Below are 24,694 nucleotides of genomic sequence, written 5' to 3'. Positions count from 1 at the left end.
TATTACATATATAAATAAATTAGCGGTACCCGACAGATGATGTTCTGGGTTACCCTGGTCCACATTTTGGTCGATATCTCGAAAACGCCTTCACATATACAACTAAGGACCACCCCTCTTAAAACCCTCATTAATACCTTTAATTTGATACCCATATCGCACAAACACATTATAGAGTCACCCCTGGTCCACTTCTATGGCGATATCTCGAAAGGGCGTCCACCTATAGAACTAAAGCCCACTCCCTTTTAAAATACTTACTAACACCTTTCATTTGATTCTCATATCGTACAAACACATTCTAGAGTCACCCCTGGTCCACCTTTATGGCGATATCTCGAAAAGGCGTTCACCTATAGAACTAAGGCGCACTCCCTTTTAAAATACTCATTAACACATTTCATTTGATACCCATATCGTAAAACCACATTCTAGAGGCACCCCTTGGCCACCTTTATGGTGACATCTCGAAAAGGCGTCCACCTATAGAACTAAGGCCCACTCCCTTTTCAAAAACTCTTTAATTCCTTCCATTTGATACCCATGTCATATAAACACATTCCAGGGTTACCCTAGGTTCATTTTCCTACATGGTGATTTTTCCTTATTTTGTCTCCAAAGCTGTCAGCTGAGTATGTAAAGTTCGGTTACACCCGAACTTAGCCTTCCTTACTTGTTTAATATACAAACTCAACCAATCGAATTACAGCTTTCCTCACTATCTTATTAATTCAACAAAGCAAATTTATGCTGTTAGGAAAACGATGATGAAAAGCAACAAGTCGCTGGTAGATAGTTAACTGGCTCACCAGCATTATTACCATAGCAAAAAAGTTATGAAAAATATTATTTTTTATATGACAGTAATAAACTCGTTTACTTTATAGTTCCGGTATATATATATTATAAGTGTAAAGTGCACATAATATTTTTGTTTGTAAGCAGTTCCAACCTATTTTGAAAGGTCAAAAGCTATACGTTTGCTTAATTTTCGGATATATTTAAGGGGAGATCCAAACATTGCTAAGAGGCCAAGTTGAAAGACTTCTTAGAAGGTAACAATCCTTATATGAGGCTATAACCGCAAAAGTAGAAAAATCCATAATTTTTGGTAAGTGCGATTTTCACATCTAATACATTCGTTGTTTTATGAATTTTCCATCAAGGATGAATGAGGATCAAGAAATTTCAGTTAGTCACCTTGTTAGATATATAAACATAAAACATTACGTCAAAAAGCTGAGAGTAACTTAGGCACCGACTTTATTTTGAGTATGACTATTACTCTTATTGCAAAAGCAGTTATCAATATAAATTGGACTTAGTTCTTAGCATATATTAAAAAATTTCGATAATGTTGAATCTTAATAATAAGATCAAACTTTAACACGAAGTGTGCTAGTAATGCCACAGCAAGCGAGCGGCTGTATGCGTATGTATTCTATTTGACGACAAATATTTTTTTCTCTTGTTGAGCAAATCGTCAACGACGCGGTAAAATCTGCTCACTCCATCAAAAAAATGTTAGGGTAGAACCAAAGTTTAATTTAACAAAGTGTGATTGACAGTTGAATATGATTCTTTTGTAAGGTACTATTATGTCAAACAAATGTAAACAAATGAATTAATCCTATGTGGTGCATGCAGCATTTTATCACTTCCGTTAAGTTTTTGGCGTATTACCTTGTGTTACAGCATTATTTATAGGTACAAAAAATAGAATATGAAAAAAGACGACTGTACTTAAAAAAAAAAAACCAAACCCACAAGTTACATTTGTCTGTCTATCTGACTCTAAATTAAAAGGATATTGACTAAAAATAAAACATATCTGTTTACAAACCATTTAAGCCATTCTTTGTATCTAATTGCCTAAGAATTATGCTTTTCCCCATTAATTACACTGGTTTACAGCCAAAATGTACCAGAGATGCCATTATGAAATTCCTATGAAAAATCACCCCCTGATTCCGAAAATCAAGGTTATTTTTAATTCTATGGTAACGTTTTTGAGATATTTACAAATAACCGTTTTTTTTTTTCAAAAAAAAAAACAAAAAAAAAGAAAATTGGGTCCACTTAATCATATATATCTCAAGAACGAATTGAGCAATTCCAAAACGGTTTGAAGCTTTTAAAATGTAATAAACTGTGCATACAAAACTTTTTGCTAGACCCTGCAGATTCAAAGATAACGGACAGTCATTACGGATTTTTTCAATTTTTTTTGTAGAAATATAAAAAAATGTGTACTTTGCGAGGAATAATCTCGAAAACTTTTTATTTTTTTGTAGATTTTTTTTTTTATCTATAAGCTCCGTTTTATTACAAAAAAAAAAAAAGATTTCATTCAAAGAAATCGATGAACTAATAAAAAAGTTATAAGCATTCAAATAAATATATCCATATAGTAAAACTTAAGTACCCTACAAATAATAGCACATGTACATATGATTCTGTCTTAACTCTATGACCTTATTTTTTAATTGAAAAATCTATGTGTCTTGTTTTGACGCTTGTTCAGATTAGGATCGGTTTCTCTTATGACAAGCCAACAGTAGTCACCCATTATAGCGACATCCCAGAATCCTTGATACCGACTTTCAATCATTTTCATTTGCTGGTGAAACCTTTCGCCATGCTCGTCACTTTCGTCGCCAAGATTTTGCGGGAAAAAATTTAAATGGGAGTGTAGAAAATGAATTTTGAAAGACATATTTACTCCTGAAAGAAAATAAAAAAGTAAATTAGATAAATACATAAGTGACACATCAGTATATAATTTTCTTAGGTTGGATTTATCTTTCAATTTAGAACAAATTTTTTGTTTACATTCTTCTCGTTCTTGTTTGTTCGGAACTGGACGATGAATTCATATTTAGGGCTATATATTGTCATGTAAATTTAAAAATTTTCATACAAATTTTTTGTTTATCGGACGGATAGGTTTAAAAGTTAAATGAGAAAACTGTCTTAGATATGTTTTTCTATTTACCCATTTCCGCAAAGTTTTTGATTAAGTCGTTCACTATCATCTCGTAGTTAGGACTTTTGTGTTTGCCTAAAAAAGAAGTAGCGACCTTTTCAAAAGAATCCCACGCTGCTACCTCCACTGGTGTCAATAGTTCTTTGAAATGGTTATTGTTCATCATTTTCCTTATTTGCGGTCCCACAAAAATCCCTTCCTTTATTTTTGCTTCTGAAATCTCTGGAAAGATTGTCTTCAAATGATGAAAAGCTTCGCCTTCTTTGTCCAAAGCTTGACAGTGTTATCCACCACAACTTGAAAATCGATTCGTTCTGGCCATTCCTTAATGATGTAGTGGTCTTGACGAGCTCGGCTATTCCGTTTGCATAGAAAGCAACAGTATTTTGTGTATCCACTTTGTAGACCACTTAGCATTCCAACGACTTTAAGATCGGCACATATTCTCCAATCATGTTCTTCGTATTTGATTAATTTGAGCAATTTTTGCATTATCTCATACGTTTCCTTCGTATTTACTGCATGCGCGATCGGGATAGATGGCTTTTGGTTGCCAATATGCAATAATACGGCCTTTAAACTTAATTTATTGCCGTCTATGAACGATCGCCTCTCTTTTGAATCATATGGTTCACCAAACTGTTTGAATAGACCAGCAATGTCTTTGCAGTAACAAACACTGTCCTCCTTCGTATAGTACTTGGAAAATTGTTCGTGACGAGTTCTATAATATGTTACCTTAACATCGAATGAAAGAAATTTAAATTGTTGCATACGAGAGACGTGTAGTTCGGCCTTTTCCTTTGACAATTCCAAATCCCTTATCTAATCATTGAGTTGTGCTTGTAACAAAGAGTTTGTGTCGTTTTCCGTTTGAAATCCAGTACAACATGGTGCCGCGTAAGCAGATACTGCTGTTGATAATGAAACTGGAGCCGGAACTAAAGTTAAATTTGATTCTGGCAATGTAGCTTCCGTTGAATTGATTTCAGGTAATGACACTGTACATAAGCTCGCATAGGTTACTTTTCTTGATTTTCCAACCCCAAGTACTTTTGTAATACAAATATAGCAGTCCGTTGAATGGCAAGTTGGTTCCCTCCACTTCATTGGTGTAATAAATTTCATATGTCGCCTAAATAGATAGTTTCAGAAATTAGTCAGGGGAGCAAATTCCTAATTTTTACAACGCACCTTTTTGTTCCGGTTTCCGAAAAAATCAATTCGACTCGACATATAGTGCACACAATATTCGGTGTCCATGATTTTTCATAATGCCGAATATACTATAATACTTATGTAATTGATATTAGAGAAAAATTGTAAGTTTACAAACGGCGATGGTTACTAGGACATGTTTCTGAATTTCACTTCTTCATCAGCTAGCTTTTCGGGAGCTGAGCATTGAACTCGAATCTCCAACATTCAATCAATGCAAGCCTTTTTAGCTGCTAAGCCATATGAATTTCCCGTTGTTCGCTGTACAATTGGTCTCTAAGAGTTGCCTTTTTGTTTATATTCCTTTTGATCACCATGTAGGCACATACACTCTGTATGTAGTTTATTCCTAGTGGTGTGGATATGATTTTTGGCGCGCTTTTGAAAGCTTAGTAACATTTGTTCGGATATTTACAGTATTTGTTTTTAATAATTCCGCTGTTACTATTATATCAATATGATCATATGTATTTAATTAGCGAGCTTTGCTCATATTTCTTTATACAATGGTTTTTGTAATTGATATTAGGGAAAAATTGTAAGTTTACAAACGGCGATGGTTACTAGGATATGTTTCTGAATTTCACTTCTTCATCAGCTAGCTTTTCGGGAGCTGAGCGTTGAACTCGAATCTCCAACATTCATATCAGTGCAAGCCTTTTTGGCTGCTAAGCCATATGAATGTCCCGTTGTTCGCTGTACAATTGGTCTCTAAGAGTTGCCTTTTTGTTTATATTCCTTTTGATCGCCATGTAGGCACATACACTCTGTATGTAGTTTATTCCTAATGGTGTGGATATGATTTTTAGGCGCGCTTTTGAAAGCTTAGTAACATTTGTTCGGATTTTTACAGTATTTGTTTTTAATACTTCCGCTGTTACTATTATATCAATATGATAATATGTATTTAATTAGCGAGCTTTGCTCATATTGCTTTATACAATGGTTTTTGTATTTGACATTAGAGAAAAATTGTAAGTTTACAAACGGCGATGGTTACTAGGACATGTTTCTGAATTTCACTTCTTCATCAGCTAGCTTTTCGGGAGCTGAGCGTTGAACTCGAAACTCTAACATTCATATCAGTGCAAGCCTTTTTAGCTGCTAAGCCATATGAATGTCCCTTATATACTTATAGTATGTAACTTTCAAAGGATTTGAAAACACATGTCGCATCCTTTTAACGATAAATTGACCGCAGATGAAACAGAACATATCCGGATTATTTGTACACTCAAACTCTCGCGCCCTTTCATTCATATTATATTTTTAAATAAATGACGGGTTATAAACTGCAATTATAAACTGAACAGTATCCGGCGAGTGCTTAGATTATGGAGGGAATACTTCTCTGCTCTCCTGAATGGAGGCAGCAATTCTCCGCGCAGAGATGAAGAACCCGATCCCGCAATCGATGATGATGGAATATATGTCCCCCGCCCGATTATGACGAAGTTAGGATAGCAATAACCAGATTGAAAAACAACAAGGCCGTGGGCGCTGATGGATTGCCTGCGGAGCTATTCAAGTACGGCGGCGAGGAGTTGGTAAGGCGCATGCAGCAGCTTCTTAGCAAAATATGGGCGGAAGAGTGCATGCCCGACGGTTGGACTCTAAGTGTTCTTTGCCCAGTCCACAAGAAGGGGGATACTGCAAAATGCACCAACTATCGTGGAATCAGCCTTCTTAATATCGCATATAAGGTCCTTTCAAGTGTATTGTGCGAAAGATTGAAGCCCACCTTGAACCGGCTGATTGGACTTTATCAGTTCGACTTCAGACCTGGTAAATCTACCATCGACCAGATTTTCACAATGCGCCAAATCTTGGAAAAAACCCGTGAAAAGAGAATCGCCACACATCACCTCTTCGTCGACTTTAAAGCCGCCTTCGACAGCACGAAAAGGAGCTGCCTATATACCGCTATGTCTTAATTTGGTTTCTCCGCAAAACTTATACGGCTGTGCAAAATGACGTTGAGCAACCCAATCAGCTCAGTCAGAATTGGGAGGAACCTCTCCGAGCCGTTCGAAACTAAACGAGGTTTCAGACAGAGTGACCCCCTATCGTGCGATTTCTTTAACTTGATGCTGGAGAAAATTATACAAGCTGCAGAACTTAACCGCACTAGAACAATATACTATAAAAGCGTGCAATTACTGGCATATGCTGATGACATTGATATCATCGGCCTAAACACCCGCGCTGTTAGTTCTTCTTACTCCAAACTGGAAAAAGAAGCGGTAAAGATGGGTTTGGTGGTGAATGAGGACAAAACGAAGTACCTGCTGTCATCGAGCAAAGAGTCAGCGCATACGCGCCTTGGCAACCACACTGCTGTTGGCAGCCATAATTTCGAAATAGTAAAAGACTTCGTTTATTTGAGAACCAGCATCAACACTAGCAACAACATCAGCACTGAAATCCAGCCAAGAATCAATCTTGCCAATAAATGCTACTTTTTACTAGGCAGGCAATTGAAAAGTAAAGTCCTCTCTCGGCGAACGAAAATCATACTCTACAAGTCACTGATCGTACCCGTCCTGCTATATGGGGCAGAAGCATGGACCATGACAACATCAGATGAAGCGGCTTTGGGAGTGTTCGAGAGAAAAGTTCTTCGAAAGATTTATGGACCTCTACGCGTTGGCGATGGCGAGTACCGAAGAAGATTTAATGATGAGCTGTACGAGCTATACGCAGACATCAACATAGTCCAGCGAATTAAAACGCAGCGGCTGCGCTGGCTAGGCCATGTTATGCGAATGAAAGATGATGCTCCGGCCAAGAAAGTGCTTCTATCGGAACCTGCCTATGGAAGCACAGGTAGAGGGCGGCCCCACTCCGTTGGAAGGACCAGGTGGAAAACGATTTAAATTCCCTTCGTGTGACCAATTGGCGCCGGTTGGCGGAGCGAAGGAGCGACTGGAGCGCCTTGTTGGACGGCCATAACTGTTTAGACGGTTAAGCGCCAATTAAGTAAGTAAGTAATCTGGCGAGCCTTGCAGATATTATGAAGGAACAAGGCGCATGTACTATTATTTATACTTAGATCAAGTAAAAATTTAAGCCTACCTCGACAAAAAGGGTCCCTAGTTCTACAAAGAAATCACTACCTGCCTTAAAAATATGCTATTGCTTGAAATGTACTTGTGTTTGAGAAAAGGACACTAACAGTTTTCTATATCTAATAACCCTTCGAAAATCTAGCTAATAACTAACTGATATACGAATACTAACACATATGTTGTAATGAACCACGGTGAAAGTGGGCCTAGGTGAGTCTCCGCCAATATAGATACTCAGGAACTCAACCATGAACCAGGACACCGACTAATCAACAACTTAGTTCTCCGAGTACGTATAGGGTTTAAGGAGCGGGTACTCTGTTTGCTACTACCAGCTAGTCTTCAGCGAATGAGGGTGGGAACTTGCTCCTACACTGACTTTTTCTCGGTTTCACATAAAAATTTCAAACAGAGATTTGAAAAAAAATTATTTGTGGCCAACAATGGTTACACCTGCTAAAAATTAAATTTGCCTAATCCTGACCAAATCCTACAAACTCCATGTTGAAACCTGCTTACCTCCGTTGTCATACCAATAGCCTGGTTAAACTCTTCCGGCCGCTCTGTGGAAGGCTGAAGGTGTTGTTGCCATTCCGTCATAACCCACCCAACCTGCTAAAAGAAATCATATACGTTTGCTCTTTTAGTCCAAAAGAATACGTACCATTGCCTCAGCTAGCAACTATAGAAAACATTTACACCATCATATCCATATTAAATTTCTCAACTTAACTTTATTACAAAAATGACCTTATTTCCGATCCCTGATTTCATTCTCCACAACTTACTACTCAATATACACCTACATAGATATATAACCTAATATTTCATGTTAGTGTGTATCATCAAACCAATTTTGAAACAATATGATCTCAGCAAAGTTACAGCAAAATAGCAAAATCAAAAAAAATATGTACGATATCAACCACTTCTTAATATACATATGTATACATATGTGTGTCTGATTAAACATTCTCTGTTTAAAGTTTATAACAGCTTCCAATCCCTCACTCTTAACTTAACCTACATATTTCTGTTCTCATTCCATTTATGAACAATTCTGGTTCGAGCGACTCTCAATATCGCCAAATATTTTACCGCCTAATCGCTCTCTATTAAAATTCATACATACTAGAGTATTATTGTAAACCTCACAGGTAACATTCCTTTTTCAATTGTAACTTTTCTCGTATCTACAATCTATCAAGGATAGCATAATCTCTCTCTGTTAATCTCTATATATACAAAAGAATTAATGTAACCCTAACACCTAACATTCCTTTTTCAATTATAACATTTCTCGTATCTACAATATACAAGAGATCTCTCTCTATTTAATTTCAAGTTCACAAAATGTATGCTGCAGTGTGGTAATTACACATACATACTAAAGCAAAAATTAAAAGGTTATCAGTGAGAGAGTGAGCGAGTGAGCGAGATCAATTACTCAGATTTATTCTGTACGGCTGATCATCTCCGAGTTCTATTACAAAGCCCTTTGTTTACTCACTATATGGTAATTGAAATGTATTAGTGCTTCAAACCGAGCAAGCAAAAACAAAAGTCGCTGTTAACAGCTGAAGTTAAAGCTAAGGCCTTTACATATTAAGAAAATAAACGAATAAGTAATGATAAAAGGCATATGTTATCGTAACATACAAAACTTGCTACACATTTACTGGCTATGTTGCCACAGGCCCTATTTGATAGGATAGGATAGGATAGGATCCCATTTAATAAATAATTCAATTCGAGAAACAAATTATATTATTTAGTAAATTCTTCCAACCTTTCGTTCATCCTTTCTTTAATAAATTGATTTTAATCTTTTACTTTCTTTTTTTTTTGCTTTTTATTGCCTATCTCGACTTTTGAATTTAAAGATCCCTAATGAATTCCAATTAGGGTTATTTTCTTCTCTTTTTTTTCTAATGTTCTATTGTACTAAGCCCCTTATTAGGCAGTAGGCGAAAAAAGAAAGAATATTCATATGTACACATACATGGTCACAAAATGACTTACCCATTTATCCTCCTTCCACTGGCCACTCACCACTTTCTTGCATCGGGACTATTTGGTTCTCGGTGCAAGCATTTTTCCCCTGTTATGACAGGTCTTTCGATTTTCGATCGCCAATCTTTTGGTACCTTTGCTACGTTATAAAAATTTACTCCCTTTTTCGCTTTTTTTCACTCGCTCACTCTAACATTACATCTCTTTTCTTTCTTTTCCTAACTTCACCTTTTCTAAGATAAAATTCATAATTTAATATTCAAAAATTTTTTTTTATTTCTTTACATTTTCTCTTTACAACTTCTAAAATTTATGAAATTATGCGTATTTTATTGAAATCCGTGACCCCGGTCCGCTCGTCTCCGGCTCCTATGACTGCTTCCAGATTTTTAGATTTCTTTAAAGTTACGGCCTCCGCATTTCAGTTAGTGTCGCACTACACTACTCCTGAAGGGATTTATATGGCTTCTTTATAGGCGCTATTTCGTTACAAATTTCACCCTCCTTTATCAAATAAACTTCAGTTTTGTGATTTTTCACGTCCTGTGGGGTGTGCATGCTTATTTTATCAAATTATTGATTTTTTTTTCTAAAGCCAACCCAAACTTTTCATTTAGGATTAATTAAAAAATGCAATAAAATTGTTTTCTTTTTCTTCATAAAAATTCACGAGAGAACTTGTCTTCACTTGCAAAAAACATGTTCAGATTTTCAATTTCTCCTTTTTGTTCATACCTTTTTCAAATTTAGTTTTTTTTCTTTTTTTCCCCACTTATACAAAATTCTTTCAATTCCTTTTTTTCCAATTTATTGGTTTCTGTGCATTTTCTCCAATGCCAAACACCTAATTATCTTTACATTTCATAAAAAAAAGCAATAAAATGTTTTTTTTTTCCATACAAATTCACCACCGAACTTTCCTTGATTTACGTATAACATGTTCAGATGTTAATTTTGTTGTTTTCAACACCTTTTCAAATTTAGTTTTTTTTTCACTTCTACAAAATTCTTTCAATACATTTTTCTTTTTTTTCCATTTATTGGTTTCCGTTCTCCAAAGCGAACAAACTAAATTTTTTTTTATATTTCAATCTCAATTCTTTAAAGAACTTTTCTTCGTTTGCCAAAACATGTTCAGATTTTAAATTTGTTTTTTTTTTTCAAAACTTTTCCAAATAAAAAAAAATTTTTTATTTTTTTTTCCAGTAATACAGTATTCTTTAAAAATATGCTTTTTCCTTCATATCCAAGCAATTACACAAGAACCTTTAATTTTGTTAAAACATTTCAGGGTTTGTTTTTTTTTTCTTTAAAACTTTTCTTTTTTTTTCTCGGACGGCAATTTCTTTAAAACTTTTCATATTTAGTCTTTTTTCCGAACGGCAAAAGCACTGTTTATTAAACTTTGTAAAATTTTTCAAAAAAAAAAAAACTGTGAAGAACTGCCCGAACGCGACTTCTCGACCAGCACGACTTTCATCATTAGATCTCCATCATTAACTGTCCTAAGCTTGCGTTAATTTTCGTTTCGTAAGCTAGGCTTCAACCGCTATTTCCTTAAAAAAATTGTTTACGAGCTATTTGACTCCAAAAAAAATTGTTTGCGAACTATTTTCTATACTATTGTTGTTATAATTTTATATCCTATACAAACTTATAACATCGAACCCTACTCCAATGCTTCTCGCCGTTATTTTTCTCTCTTTTCTCGAAAATATTCATCTCACTTCTTCGGTATCATGTGAGACATTCTCAGCCACAGTGCCAGTCCCGTTGTTAAGGTATCTGCTATAAACTGTTCCCACTTTTCGAACTCATCTTCCAGCGTATTCCTTAACATATCCGAATTCGCTCGACCGCTGTTAACGTACGCGGTCAAATGTTGTTCAATCGTACTGTTAAAGGTATTGGGAATATCAACATTTGCAATCTATTCCTATTTCCTATGGGGACCGGATGTAAGCAGTAATAGGACTGCCACATAAATCTCCCACCTTACACCACAAGTTCTTTGATACTACTTAATGGGATAAGCATAAAGCAAAGGACCTGAAAACATGGAGATTTATGAGCGGTAAATAAACATAATCAAGGTGAGCTGTTAAGGTAACTTCAAATTTTTACCATAGATCTTTTGCATGGTAGGTTCCTATCACTTTGCCATGTAGGTCTTCTAAGACATATTAGCATGATCCTTTAATGGCCTTAATTTTGGCTTTTACTCCGGTTGGTGCAAGCTTCGCGTTAAAATTGTTAGCTAGGTTGCTCTGCACAGAGTTTCGTCGCGTAACGATTTGGCCTACTTGGAAGTTTCTACTACGGCTTCGTAGATTATACGTGTTTGTACTTCGGATATGTGCTTTTTCCAAATTCTTCCTTATGGTATCTCTTATGAGGTGGAAGTTGTCGGGGCGGTCTAGTCTTGGAGTAATGTCATCTAACAGTTGTAACTTTCGGAGTAGTCTGTAGTCTGTTCCGTGGGTAATCATGTGTTGTCCGAACACGGCAAAATATGGGGTATATCCTAATGATTGGTGTAAACTATTACGCAGAGCACAGTTAATGCTGCTGGTGTATGCATCCCATTCCTTCTGATCCTTGCGTATGTAACTTCTAAGAGCCTCATTGATTGAACGATTCACTCTTTCTGATGCATTCGACTGTGGCGAATAAACAGCAGTAGTGATATGTGAAACGCCATATTTCGCCAAAAATCCCTCGAACTCCTTACTTTTGAATTGGCTACCATTATCCGTGGTAACGCTTTCAGGGGTCCCAAAACAATCAAACACATTTTCCTTTAAATAGCCTATTATCAAGTTTGAGGTAAACCTTTTTAAGGGTTTTAAAAATACAAACTTCCTCAAATGATCGAGAATAATCAATAAGCCGATGTTACCTTTACGTATGTACTCGCGAATTTGTGTAAACATACCTGGCCAATAAAAGTTCTGCCGAAGTCTTTCTACCGTTTTGGCTATCCCACCATGTCCTGCAGATGGTGGATCATGGGCCGCGGATATTACATGTTGGCGTAGTTCGGTCGGCACATACAATTTCCACGCTTTGTCATCTAAATCACTGTTACCGGTAGCAAAGTCTGTGCGATGGTAGATGTATCAATCGATAACCTCAAAGTCGGGTAAATTCGAGTTCAGAAACTGACGCTTCAGTTCTTCGTATTCTGGCGAGTTGAAAGCATCGGAGATTAAATCAATTTCTGGTAAAATGGTTAGTTCTAATTCATTGATTTCTGTTTCAGACGTGTCTTCGTGTATACGCGATAAAGCATCCGCGATTACATTTTCACTTCCCTTTTTGTGTTCAATAGTGAAATTAAATCCCTGTAATTTGATCGCCCATCTGGCTAGTAGACCCCTCAAATCTTTTTTTTGCATGAGTCATCGCAGACTAGCATGGTCCGTCACCACCTTAAATTCCATCCCTTCGATATACATGCGAAATTTCTTTATCGCTAATACTACAGCTAGACATTCTAACTCCGTCACCGAGTAATTTCGCTGGGCCTTATTTAGCTTCTTCGACATATAGGCTACAGGGCGCTCTTGCCCGTTATCGTCTTCTTGCCACAGACATGCGCCTATCCCTACTTGCCTCGTATCGCATTGTAGTATAAAAGGTTTGTTGTGATTTGGATGAATTAGTACGGGGGCGGAAGTTAATTTCCTTTTGAGGTCATCAAATGCTTTCTGTAAGTCCGGATTCCACGTTAAATGTTTTTTTCTTGGAAAGTAGTTCTGTTAGATGGAAGGTGACAGAAGAGTAGTCGTCGATAAATCGTCGGTACCATCCGGTCATGCCGAGAAATTTTCGAAGTTGACGTACGGTCTTTGGAACAGGGTAAGTCTCAATCGCAGCAATTGTATCTTGATCTACCTGACGAGTTCCGTTTCCAACTATAAAACCAAGGTAATTGACTTGGCTTAAACAAAATTTACTCTTTTTGATGTTGATTGTCAAGCCAGCCTTTGGCAATAATGTGGAGACTTCGGACAAATGGATCAAGTGTTCATTAAATGTGGATGATACTACCAACAAATCATCCAAATATACAAAGGCATGAGTTTTTAAATTGTATGGTATCACTTTGTCCATCAGTCTACACATGGTTTGGGGCGCGTTGCATAATCCAAAACGCATTCTTTTGAACTGATACAGGGGCTGTTAGGGACGGTAAAGGCAGTCTTCTCCCTCGATTGCTTTTCAAGATTAATTTGCCAGAATGCATCCTTTAAGTCAATCTTGGAAATGCAATGAACGGGCGGAAGCCTGCTTAGCAATCCCTCAATATTTGGGATGGGATATGCATCCTTCAACGTCACCTCGTTTACTTTCCGCGAATCTAAACAAAAACGGACCTTTCCTGGTTTTACAATTAAAACTACCGGCGATGACCATGCCGAGCAAGGAGCTTCTTCCATGACTCCTAGTTCCAACATTCTATCTATTTCTTCACATAACAACTTTTCGACTGCAGGGGAGATAGGATAGTGCTTTGTTTGATTGGCTTTGCATCCCCTGTATCGATAACATGCTCCACTATTTCTGTCAAACCTAGCCCATCTCTCTCAAAACTAGGAAACGAATTTATTATTACTTCTAACTGTTTCTGTTGTTGAGTATTCAACGACACAACTTCATTAGAATCGTCCTCAATCGCACTTGCCAAACTCCTTCCAAAAATCCATACCGCATATGGCTGACTGTACAATCGAGGGTACTATCAAAAATTCTATTGTTTTCCGTTGTCCGTTGAAGCTAACTGATATAAAAACTATTCCACTTATTTGTTGTCGTTGGCCATCCGCTGTTTTCATGTATCCATTACAATCTAAAGCAGATAACTTGTTGGCTAATACCGCTTTCACCAGCTGGCCTCCTAGCATGCTTTTGTTTGCACCGCTGTCTAGTAAGGCAAGTACTTGCTCATCGTTAATCCCTATCTGTATAAATGGCCTGTTATCGGAAGGTTTGTACGCGATGGATGAAATAACTATATTACGCAAACTCTTCTTCTGTTTCCAAAAGTTTTTCATTCGCCGCGTTGAACGAGGAACAACCTTCGGAAGGGTGGAGAAGATTTCGGCGCGGCGCTGTATGTATTCCGCCAACCGAACATGATAAGGATTTAGAGGACTTAACTTAGGCAAAACTGTAGCACTTGTGACAGAGGGGATGGGATTAGTTAAAAGTTGAACATTTTCTACATTCGAGGCTGATGGTTCGGATATCCTCGACGGCGGACATCCTGACCCCCGTTTTCCTCCCTCCTATTACAATGTTGACAACTTGGCTTGTAGGTGTCTAATATTCCAGAGCCGTAACAAAATACCCGTCGTACTTGGTTTGTGCAGCCTTGGTACATATGCCCCTATCGTCACAATTCCAACACTTGAGGTTTTCCGTTGACATTTCGGCGATGGCTGCATGTTCCGTAAGGTCCTGGTCATAAGTTCCTTCCGTTACTTCGGCTATATTTCTTCTGGCTGGGAAACTTCGAGTTGGATGGCTGGTCAGCACGCTGGCCATGAAATTTTCATGCCGGTGGCATTCCCTTCGGAGAATCGATAAATTGGCAATGTGTAAATGTAATAGCTCATACCTAAGATCAGGCTTTAAATTCCTAACCATGGTTTCAATAAGCTCCTGATCTGCCATGGGGAAACGCACACGATCATTCATAGCAAGGATCTCGTCCAAGAATTGATCAAATGGTTCATTAGGTCGCTGCTTTCGACGACGTATATTTTCTTTCCTGTCGTAGTCACTCAACTGATCTTTATATTTCTGTCTCAAACCTTCACACAACTCCCCCAATCTAATCGTTCAGTTTGGCGGCGGTGTCGCCAAAACCAAGCTTGCGCGTTATCGCTGAAGAACATGTGTACGTATCGGCATAATAGAACTAAGTCTCCGTTCAAAAACTGCAAAAACACATACCATTTGGTTTGCCTGTGAAACGCACATGCCAGTTAGAAATGAGGTTGGAAATTTTGTTAGCCTGTAGATCGCTGGTCCGGGGTAAAGATCCTCTGTCACGGTACGGTCGGGCACGAGGCTCCTCCGGATCATTCAACGGCATTTCCTGTGGCACCTTGGGATTTCTTGATTCGATGGACGTTCGCCATTCCTTCCTAAATTTAAGTGCTCAAGTAGGGCGCTTAACTCACTGCCGATTTGAGCCGTCATTTGTTCGCGTAAGCCATTCAGGAATTCTTGAATTAGGCCCCGTACCATAGAGTCGTCTACCGCGGTGACCTGCGTTTGACCACTAACTGTAGGTCTGGCGATTTGTCGGGGCGATCGGTTAAAATTTGGTCTGCTCAGGTTTGCCGCCGCGATTCTAGACGTTTGCGTTACCAAACGCGTGATTGGCCTATTTCTAACTACCGCACCCCCTCTCGCGCGGAATGAAGTATTCGACGGTGAAACAGCCACCTCATTCATACTAGACACGTTTGGGAAATCTGACACTGTAACTGGTTCTCTGCAGGTCGGACAAGAAGCATTGGTTTCTATCCACCTAACTATACATTGCCTGTGAAATTTGTGCTTGCACGGAGTCTCAACTCGGTCGTGTCGCACAGTATCGCTACAAATGGTGCAGATTAGTTCCTCCTCTGCATTTGTGAGATTCAGATTTTCTGGACTATGACGAACTGCCATTGCGAAAAAATCTCAGATTTGTTGATTGAAGATAAAAAAAAATTGTAACGTCGCTGTAAAATTCCGAAAAGTATTTATTATTTATATCAATAACCTACACTTATTTGGGTTTCTTTCTAGAAACAATTTCAATCAAAAAAAATAAAAATAAATTTTTTATTTCTCCACGTAATTCCAAAAATTCGAATTTATTTGCTTGACATAGGTGCTGCATTTGGAGGACGTATATGGGGCATTAAAACTGTAATCACTGCCGTTGAATTCACCCCGGAAATGGTATGACAATCGATAACAAAACAAACTACCTCTTCTGCAAATTCGAGTCTAGTTATGTGGCGAGAGTTTAGTTACCAACTAACTACTTCTCCAACCACCTACACGCGTATTGCATAAAAAAATGATGCGGTGAACAACGCGAGTAGTCTACCGAAGTAACCCAGTAGAGAAAATCTCGAGCGAAGTTTTACCAAAACTAAAAAAAATAAAAGTAAAGTATTTATGCATATAACTTTCTTCGGGTATGACTTCGACATAAGCCAATGGTCATCAATATCTCCGACTAAAGTGCAGTTGGAATCTAACATATTCTGCTAAAGTATCTCCGGTTCACCTCCGAAATAATCCAGATCATGACACTCCAAGAAAGAATCTTTTGGCAGATGAGAAATTATAGAACAAAAATATATACAAAATTTTATGGAAACGTAACCTTCGTTGGCCCTACGTTGGGCGCCATTTATGTAATGAACCAGGGTGAAAGTGGGCCTAGGTGGGTCTCCGCCAATATAGATCCTAAGGAACTCAACCATGAACCAGGACACCGACTAATCAACAAATTAGTTCTCCGAGTACGTATAGGGTTTAAGGAGCGGGTACTCTGTTTGCTACTACCAGCTAGTCTTCAGCGAATGAGGGTGGGAACTTGCTTCTACACTGACTTTTTCTCGGCTTCACATAAAAATTTCAAACAGAGATTTGAAAAAAAATTATTTGTGGCCAACAAGGGTTACACCTGCTAAAAAATAAAATTTGCCTAATCCCTACCAAATCCTACAAACTCCAAGTTGAAACCTGCTTACCTCCGTTGTCATACCAATAGCCTGGTTAAACTCTTCCGGCCGCTCTGTGGAAGGCTGAAGGTATTGTTGCCATTCCGTCATAACCCACCCAACCTGCTAAAAGAAATCATATATGTTTGCTCTTTTAGCCTAAAATATTACCTACCATTGCCTCAGCTAGCAACTATAGAAAACATTTACACCATCATATCCATATTAAATTTCTCAACTTAACTTTGATACAAAAATGATCTTATTTCCGATCCCTGATTTCATTCTCCACAACTTACTACTCAATATACACCTACATAGATATATAACCTAATATTTCATGTTAGTGTGTATCATCAAACCAATTTTGAAACAATATGATCTCAGCAAACTTACAGCAAAATAGCAAAATCAAAAAAAATATGTACGATATCAACCACTTCTTAATATACATATGTATACATATGTGTGTCTGATTAAACATTCTCTGTGTAAAGTTTATAACAGATTCCAATCCCTCACTCTTAATTTAACATACACATTTCTGTTCTCATTCCATTTATGAACAATTCTGGTTCGAGCGACTCTCAATACCGCCAAATATTTTACCGCCTAATCGCTCTCTATTAAAATTCATACATACTAGAGTATTAATGTAAACCTAACAGCTAACTTTCCTTTTTCAATTGCAACATTTCTCGTATCTACAATATATCAAGAATAGCATAATCTCTCTCTGTTGATCTCTATATATACAAAAGAATTAATGTAACCCTAACACCTAACATTCCTTTTTCAATTATAACATTTCTCGTATCTACAATATATCAAGAATAGCATAATCTCTCTCTGTTAATCTCTATATATACAAAAGAATTAATGTAACCCTAACAGCTAACATTCCTTTTTCAATTATAACATTTCTCGTATCTACAATATACAAGAGATCTCTCTCTATTTAATTTCAAGTTCACAAAATGTATGCTGCAGTGTGGTAGTTACACATACATACTAATGCAAAATTTAAAAGGTTATCGGTGAGAGAGTGAGCGAGTGAGCGAGATCAATTACTCAGATTTATTCTCTACGGCTGACAATCTCCGAGTTCTATTACAAGCTCTCGTTTACTCACTATATGGTAATTGAAATGTATTAGTGCTTGAAAACGAGCAAGCAAAAACAAAAAGTCACTGTTAACAGCTGAAGTTAAAGCTAAGGCCTTTACATATTAAGAAAATAAACGAATATGTAATGATAAAAGGCATATGTTATCGTAACATACAAAACTTGCTACACATTTACTGGCTACGTTGCGACAGGCCCTATTTGATTAGATAGGATATGATAGGATCCCATTTAATAAATAATTCAATTCGAGAAACAAATTATATTATTTAGTTAACTCTTCCAACCTTTCGTTCATCCTGTCTTTAATAAATTGATTTTTATCTTTTACTTTCTTTTTTAAATATAAATACTAAATAATAGAATGTATCCCATTGCTGATGTACATATAAAAGACTGACTAGTCTTAGTTGTACAATGAAATTAATTAAATAAATGTTATGTTATGTTATGTTGCCTATCTCGTCTTTTGAATTTAAAGATCCCTAATGAATGCCAATTTGGGTTATTTTCTTCTCTTTTTTTTCTAATGTTCTATTGTACTAAGCCCCTTGTTAGGCAATAGGCGAAAAAAGAATGAATATTCATATGTACACATACATGGTCACAAAATGACTTACCCATTTATCCTCCTTCCACTGGCCAGTTGATGGGGATGATGGCAGCTAGACAACCGCTAATTAAAACTGAAAAAAAAGAAATCACTTTCGCTATTCACCACTTTCTTGCATCGGGACTATTTGGCTCTCGGTGCGAGCATTTTCCCCTGTTATGACAGGTCTTTCGATTTTTGATCGCCAATCTTTTGGTACCTTTGCTACGTTATTTAAACTTTACTCCCTTTTTCGCTATTTTTCACTCACTCACTCTAACATTACATCTCTTTTCTTTCCTTTCCTAACTTCACCTTTTCTAAGATAAAATTCATAATTTAATATTCCAACATTTTTTTTTTTGTTTCTTTACATTTCCTCTTTACAACTTCTAAAATTTATGAAATTATGCGTATTTTATTGAAATCCGTGACCCCGGTCCGCTCCTCTCCGGCTCCTCCGACTAGTTCCAGATTTTTAGATTTCTTTAAAGTTACGGCCTCCGCATTTCAGTTAGTGTCGCACTACACTACACTACACTACACTGAAGGGATTTCTATTTCGTTAGGGCGCTATTTCGTTACAAATTTCACCTTCCTTTATCAAATATACTTCAGTTTTGTGATTTTTCACGTCCTGTGGTGTGTGCATGCTTTTTTTTCAAATTATTGATTTTTTCCCCCTTCGTTTTTTTTTTTTCTAAAGCCAACCCAAACTTTTCCTTTAGGATTAATTAAAAAATGCAATAAAATTGTTTTCTTTTTCTTCATAAAAATTCACGAGAGAAATTGTCTTCACTTGCAAAAAACATGTTCAGATTTTCAATTTCTCCTTTTTTTTCAAAATTTTTTCGAATTTAGTTCCCCCCCCCCCCCCCCCCCCACTCTTATACCAAATTCTTTCAATTCCTTTTTTTCCAATTTATTGGTTTCTGTGCATTTTCTCCAATGCAAATCACCTAATTATCTTTACATTTCATAAAAAAAAATTAAATAAAATGTTTTTTTTTCCATACAAATGCACCACCGAACTTTTCTTGATTTACGTATAACATGTTCAGATGTTAATTTTGTTGTTTTCAACACCTTTTCAAATTTAGTTTTTTTTCACTTCTACAAAATTCTTTCAATACATTTTTCTTTTTTTTCCATTTATTGGTTTCCGTGTATTTTCTCCAAAGCGAACAAACTAAATTTTTTTTTATATTTCAATCTCAATTCTCTAAAGAACTTTTCTTCGTTTGCCAAAACATGTTCAGATTTTAAATTTGTTTTTTTTTTCAAAACTTTTCCAAATAAAAAAATTTGTTTTCATTTTTTTTCCAGTTATACAATATTCTTTAAAAATATGCCTTTTCCTTCATATCCAAGCAATTACACAAGAACCTTTAATTTTGTTAAAACATTTCAGGGTTTGTTTTTTTTTTCTTTAAAACTTTTCCTTTTTTTCTCCGACGGCAATTTCTTTAAATCTTTTCATATTTAGTCTTATTTTCCGAACGGCAAAAGCAGTGTTTATTAAACTTTGTAAAACTTTTCAAAAAAAAACTGTGAAGAACTGTCCGAACGCGACTTCTCGACCAGCACGACTTTCATCATTAGATCTCTATCATTAACTGTCCTAAGCTTGCGTTAATTTTCGTTTCCTAAGCTAGGCTTCAACCGCAATCCCGCTATTTCCTTAAAAAAAATTTACGAGCTATTTGACTCCAAAAAAAAAATTGTTTGCGAACTATTTTCTATACTATTGTTATAATTTTATATCCTATACCAACTTATTAGATCGAACCCTACTCCAATGCTTCTCGCCGTTATTTTTCTCATTTTCCTCGAAACTATTCATCTCACTTCTTCGGTATAATTTGAGACATTCTCAACCACAGTGCCAGTACCGCTGTCAAGGTATCTGCTATAAACTGTTCCCACTTTTCGAACTCATCTTCGAGAGTATTCCTTAACATAGCCGAATTCGCTCGACCGCTGTTAACGTACGCGGTCAAATGTTGTTCAGTCGTACTGTTAAAGTTATTGGGAATATCAACTTTTGCAATCTATTCCTATTTCCTATGGCGACCGGATGTAAGCAGTAATAGGACTGTCACATAAATCTCCCACCTTACAATGTACCAGTAGGGTACTTAAGTATTAAATGGATATATTTACTTGAATGCTTATAACTTTTGTATTAGTCCATCGATTTGTCGAATGAAAGCTTATTTTTTTGCAATAAAACAGAGCTTAGAGAGAAAAAAAATCTGCAAAAAAATAAAAAGTTTTCGAGATCCTTCCTCGCAAAGTACAAATTTTTTTTATATTTTTACAAAAGAAATTGAAAAAATCCGTAATGATTTTTCGCTATCTTTGAATATGCCGGGCCTAGCAAAAAGCGTTGTATGCACAGTTTATAGCAGTATTATAATTTATTACCTTTTAAAAGCTTAAAACCGTTTTGGAATTGCTCAATTCGTTCTTGAGATATATATGATTAAGTGGACCCAATTTTTTTTTTTTTTTTTTTGAAAAAACGGTAATTCGTAAATATCTCAAAGACGTTACCATAGAATTTAAAATAATCTTGATTTGCGGAATCAGGGGGTACATAGGAATTTGTAATGGCATCTCTGGTGCAGAAAAAAAGTTGGAATTTGTGATCCACTTCCAGAACTACTTCCTGTTCGGATTTTTAAGTTTATATACCCAACCTCCTCGAGCCTTACTTTAATTTTTCATATTTTCTCCTTTCGAAAAGGCTTTCTTTTTGAGTTTCTGAATCGGATTCAAATATGATATTTTGCTTAATTGTGCTCAACTTGAAAGACTCGGTTCAATTGAAATGGTAACCGCTCCTGGATACAACCGAGCACGTTTGTAAATAGTCAGATCTGAAGGACATTTGATAAAACACAGTTTCCTTAAAATTTTTTTCGGATAAGTAAAATTAATTTTTTAGTACAACCCAATAGCTTTCTTCCCCTCGCTTACGTCTTTGCTCGCAAGCTGGTGTTTGAAAAAACGAACTACTGCTGTCCTCGCTGTTGTAACACACAATCTTCATACCTAGTGCTCCTTTTCCTATTTCTACTTTCTATGATCTAAATGAAGGGGTTTCTCAGGGGGCCCGCGATTTAGAGGTACTAAGACATTTTTTTTAATTCAGAAAAGTCTTTAGTTGTTCCATGTGCAAATTTTAAGCCGAATTTCAAAAGCAACGAATATTGATAATGATTTTTTGCCTGGGCCTGATGAGACAATAAAAACTTCAAACAAAAGTGTGTTTCTCAGGGGGGCCGCGATTTAGAGGTACTAAGACTTTTTTTTTTTAATTCAGGAGAGTCTTTAGTTGTTCCATGTGCAAATTTTAAGCCGAATTTCGAAAGCAACGAATATTGATAACGATTTTTTGCCTGGGCCTGAGGAGACAATAAAAACATAAAACAAAAATGTGTTTCTCAGGGGCCCGCGATTTAGAGGTAACAAGACACTTTTTTAAATTCAGGAGAGTCTTTAACTCTGCAAATTTTAAGGCGAATTTCAAAAGCAAGAAATATCTGCATTTCGTTTTAATATTATTGTGAAGTGCGAATAATGATTTGAAAAGTCCTTTTCCTTAAAATTTAAGAATAAATATTTCATTTGGCAGCTGGCTCAAAACGCTGTTTATAAAACACAATTTCTATTACTCAACTGACGCAAACATGTTTTCAACTGCTTCACTAATCAGCAGAGTGTGCTGAAAGCGCCCAATGATACCTGATGACTGTGCACTGATTATCCCGTTTCAGCTGCAATTTCTTTAAATCAAATCGCGAGCGTTCAATATCCCGTTATTCAGATGTATGTATGTCATCGTTCTATTGAAGTGGCACATCTAACTGAAGGTTTTGTTTTCAAGTAAAAGTGAGTGAGTTAAAGTAAGCAAAATATAATTGCAAGTAAAAAAATTAAAAAATATCGAAGTGACACCACATAAAAGAACATTACACGTAGGTATAGGCATATATCCTTTTGTACTGTTCGTACTCCAGAGTGATATTTGACAAGTTTTAAGTTGAAAATAGAAAATATTACACAGCGTTACAAAAAAGACTTGGGAAATGATGGCATTTTTCTTGTAGATCTTGAAGAGCTAAGCAAGACTGCATACAAGAAATTTGCCGGACACCCTTAAAATCTTAAGTTACGGGTAAAAAACCGGTTTTTCGTAACTTTGGACACTTATGACCCTATAACTTAGTTGGTTATAGACTGATTTTCATTATCTTTCCGGATCTTATAACAAAAGATGCGGACCTTTCTATGAATGGATAAATCAATTATGATAATATAATAAAAGTGTGAGAGTTTGTCCAACAAACACATTTTTTCAACTTTTATCGGATTTTGTCAACTTTGGCGCTATCTGTATGCACTACTTTATATAGAGCCCATACCTGTCTTGAATGAGTATAAAGGTAATATTTATTAGTAAGTCCAACCATAGTCCATTTTCAAAATTTGGTTTGAAATTGACAGAGTTATTCAAGTTTTATAGCAACTGACGAATACCGAAAATTGGTAACAATTCGCTCCTTTTTTTGCATTAAAAGTTGAATAACTCAGTGAATTTTTAGAAAGTTCTCACAGTTTTATTATGTTTTCTTAATTGATTTATACATCGTAAAAAAGATCGAAATCTGTTGTTATAAGATCCGGAAAGAAAATGAAAATCAGTTTATACGCAACTAAGTTATAGGGTCATAAGTGTCCAAAGGTAAACAAATCCGTTTTTTTACCCTTAACTCGAAATTTTTGGGGTGTTTGGCAAATTTCTTGTATGCAGTCTTGCTTAGCTCTTCAAGGTCTACCAGAAAAATGCCATCATTATACTCAGTTGAGCAGAGCTCACAGAGTATATTAACTTTGACTGCATAACGGTTGGTTGTACAGGTATAAAGGAATCGAGATAGATATAGACTTCCATATATCAAAATCATCAGTATCGAAAAAAAATTCGATTGAGCCATGCCCGTCCGTCCGTCCGTTAACACGATAACTTGAGTAAATTTTGAGGTATCTCGATGAAATTTTGTATGTAGATTCCTGGGTACTCATCTCAGATCGCTATTTAAAATGAACGATATCGGACAATAACCACGCCCACTTTTTCGATATCGAAAATTTCGAAAAATCGAAAAAGTGCGATAATTCATTACCAAATACGCATTAAGCGATGAAACTTGGTAGGTGAGTTGAGCTTATGACGCAGAATAGAAAACTAGTAAAATTTTGGACAATGGGCGTGGCACTGCCCACTTTTAAATGAAGGTAATTTAGAAGTTTTGCAAGCTGTAATTTGGCAGTCGTTGAAGATATCTGAAATCATATGTATTGGTGTAAAAAATGGCCGAAATCCGACTATGACCACGCCCACTTTTTCGATATCAAAATCACGAAAAATGAAAAAAATGCCATAATTATATACCAAATACGAAAAAAGGAATGAAACATGGTAATTGTATTGGTCTATTGACGCAAAATATAACTTTAGAAAAAAACTTGGTAAAATGGGTGTGACACCTACTATATTAAGTAGAAGAAAATGAAAAAGTTTTGCAGGGCGAAATCAAAAGCCCTTGGAATCTTGGAAGGAATACTGTACGTGGTATTACATATATAAATAAATTAGCGGTACCCGACAGATGATGTTCTGGATCACCGTGGTCCACATTTTGGTAGATATCTCGAAAACGCCTTCACGTATACAACTAAGGGCCATTCCCTTTTATAACCCTCATTAATACCTTTAATTTGATACCCATATCGTACAAACACATTCTAGAGTCACCCCTGGTCCACGTTTATGGAGATATCTTGAAAGGCTTCCACCTATAGAACTAAGGCCCACGCCCTTTTAAAATACTCATTAACGCCTTTCATTTGATACCCATATCGTACAAAAAAATTCTAGAGTCACCTC

At 36.3% G+C, this 24,694-nt stretch overlaps 1 protein-coding gene across 1 annotated transcript in view; it reads left to right on the top strand.

Annotated features, from left to right (window-relative positions):
- Positions 1 to 746: 746 nt before the first annotated feature.
- Positions 747 to 24,694, top strand: part of LOC137234581 (cytochrome c oxidase subunit 5B, mitochondrial-like) — a 676,037-nt gene continuing 652,089 nt past the window's right edge. Inside the window, exon 1 of the mRNA XM_067758042.1 lies at positions 747 to 1,111. The gene's annotated coding sequence lies outside the window, so the exon portion shown is untranslated. The remainder of the gene's footprint in view (positions 1,112 to 24,694) is intronic.

The sequence above is a fragment of the Eurosta solidaginis genome, chromosome X (assembly GCF_040869045.1).
Source record: "Eurosta solidaginis isolate ZX-2024a chromosome X, ASM4086904v1, whole genome shotgun sequence".
In the NCBI taxonomy this organism is placed as follows: domain Eukaryota; kingdom Metazoa; phylum Arthropoda; class Insecta; order Diptera; family Tephritidae; genus Eurosta; species Eurosta solidaginis.
Note: the sequence above shows the minus strand (reverse complement) of the source record. Positions and strands in the feature narration are given on the sequence as shown.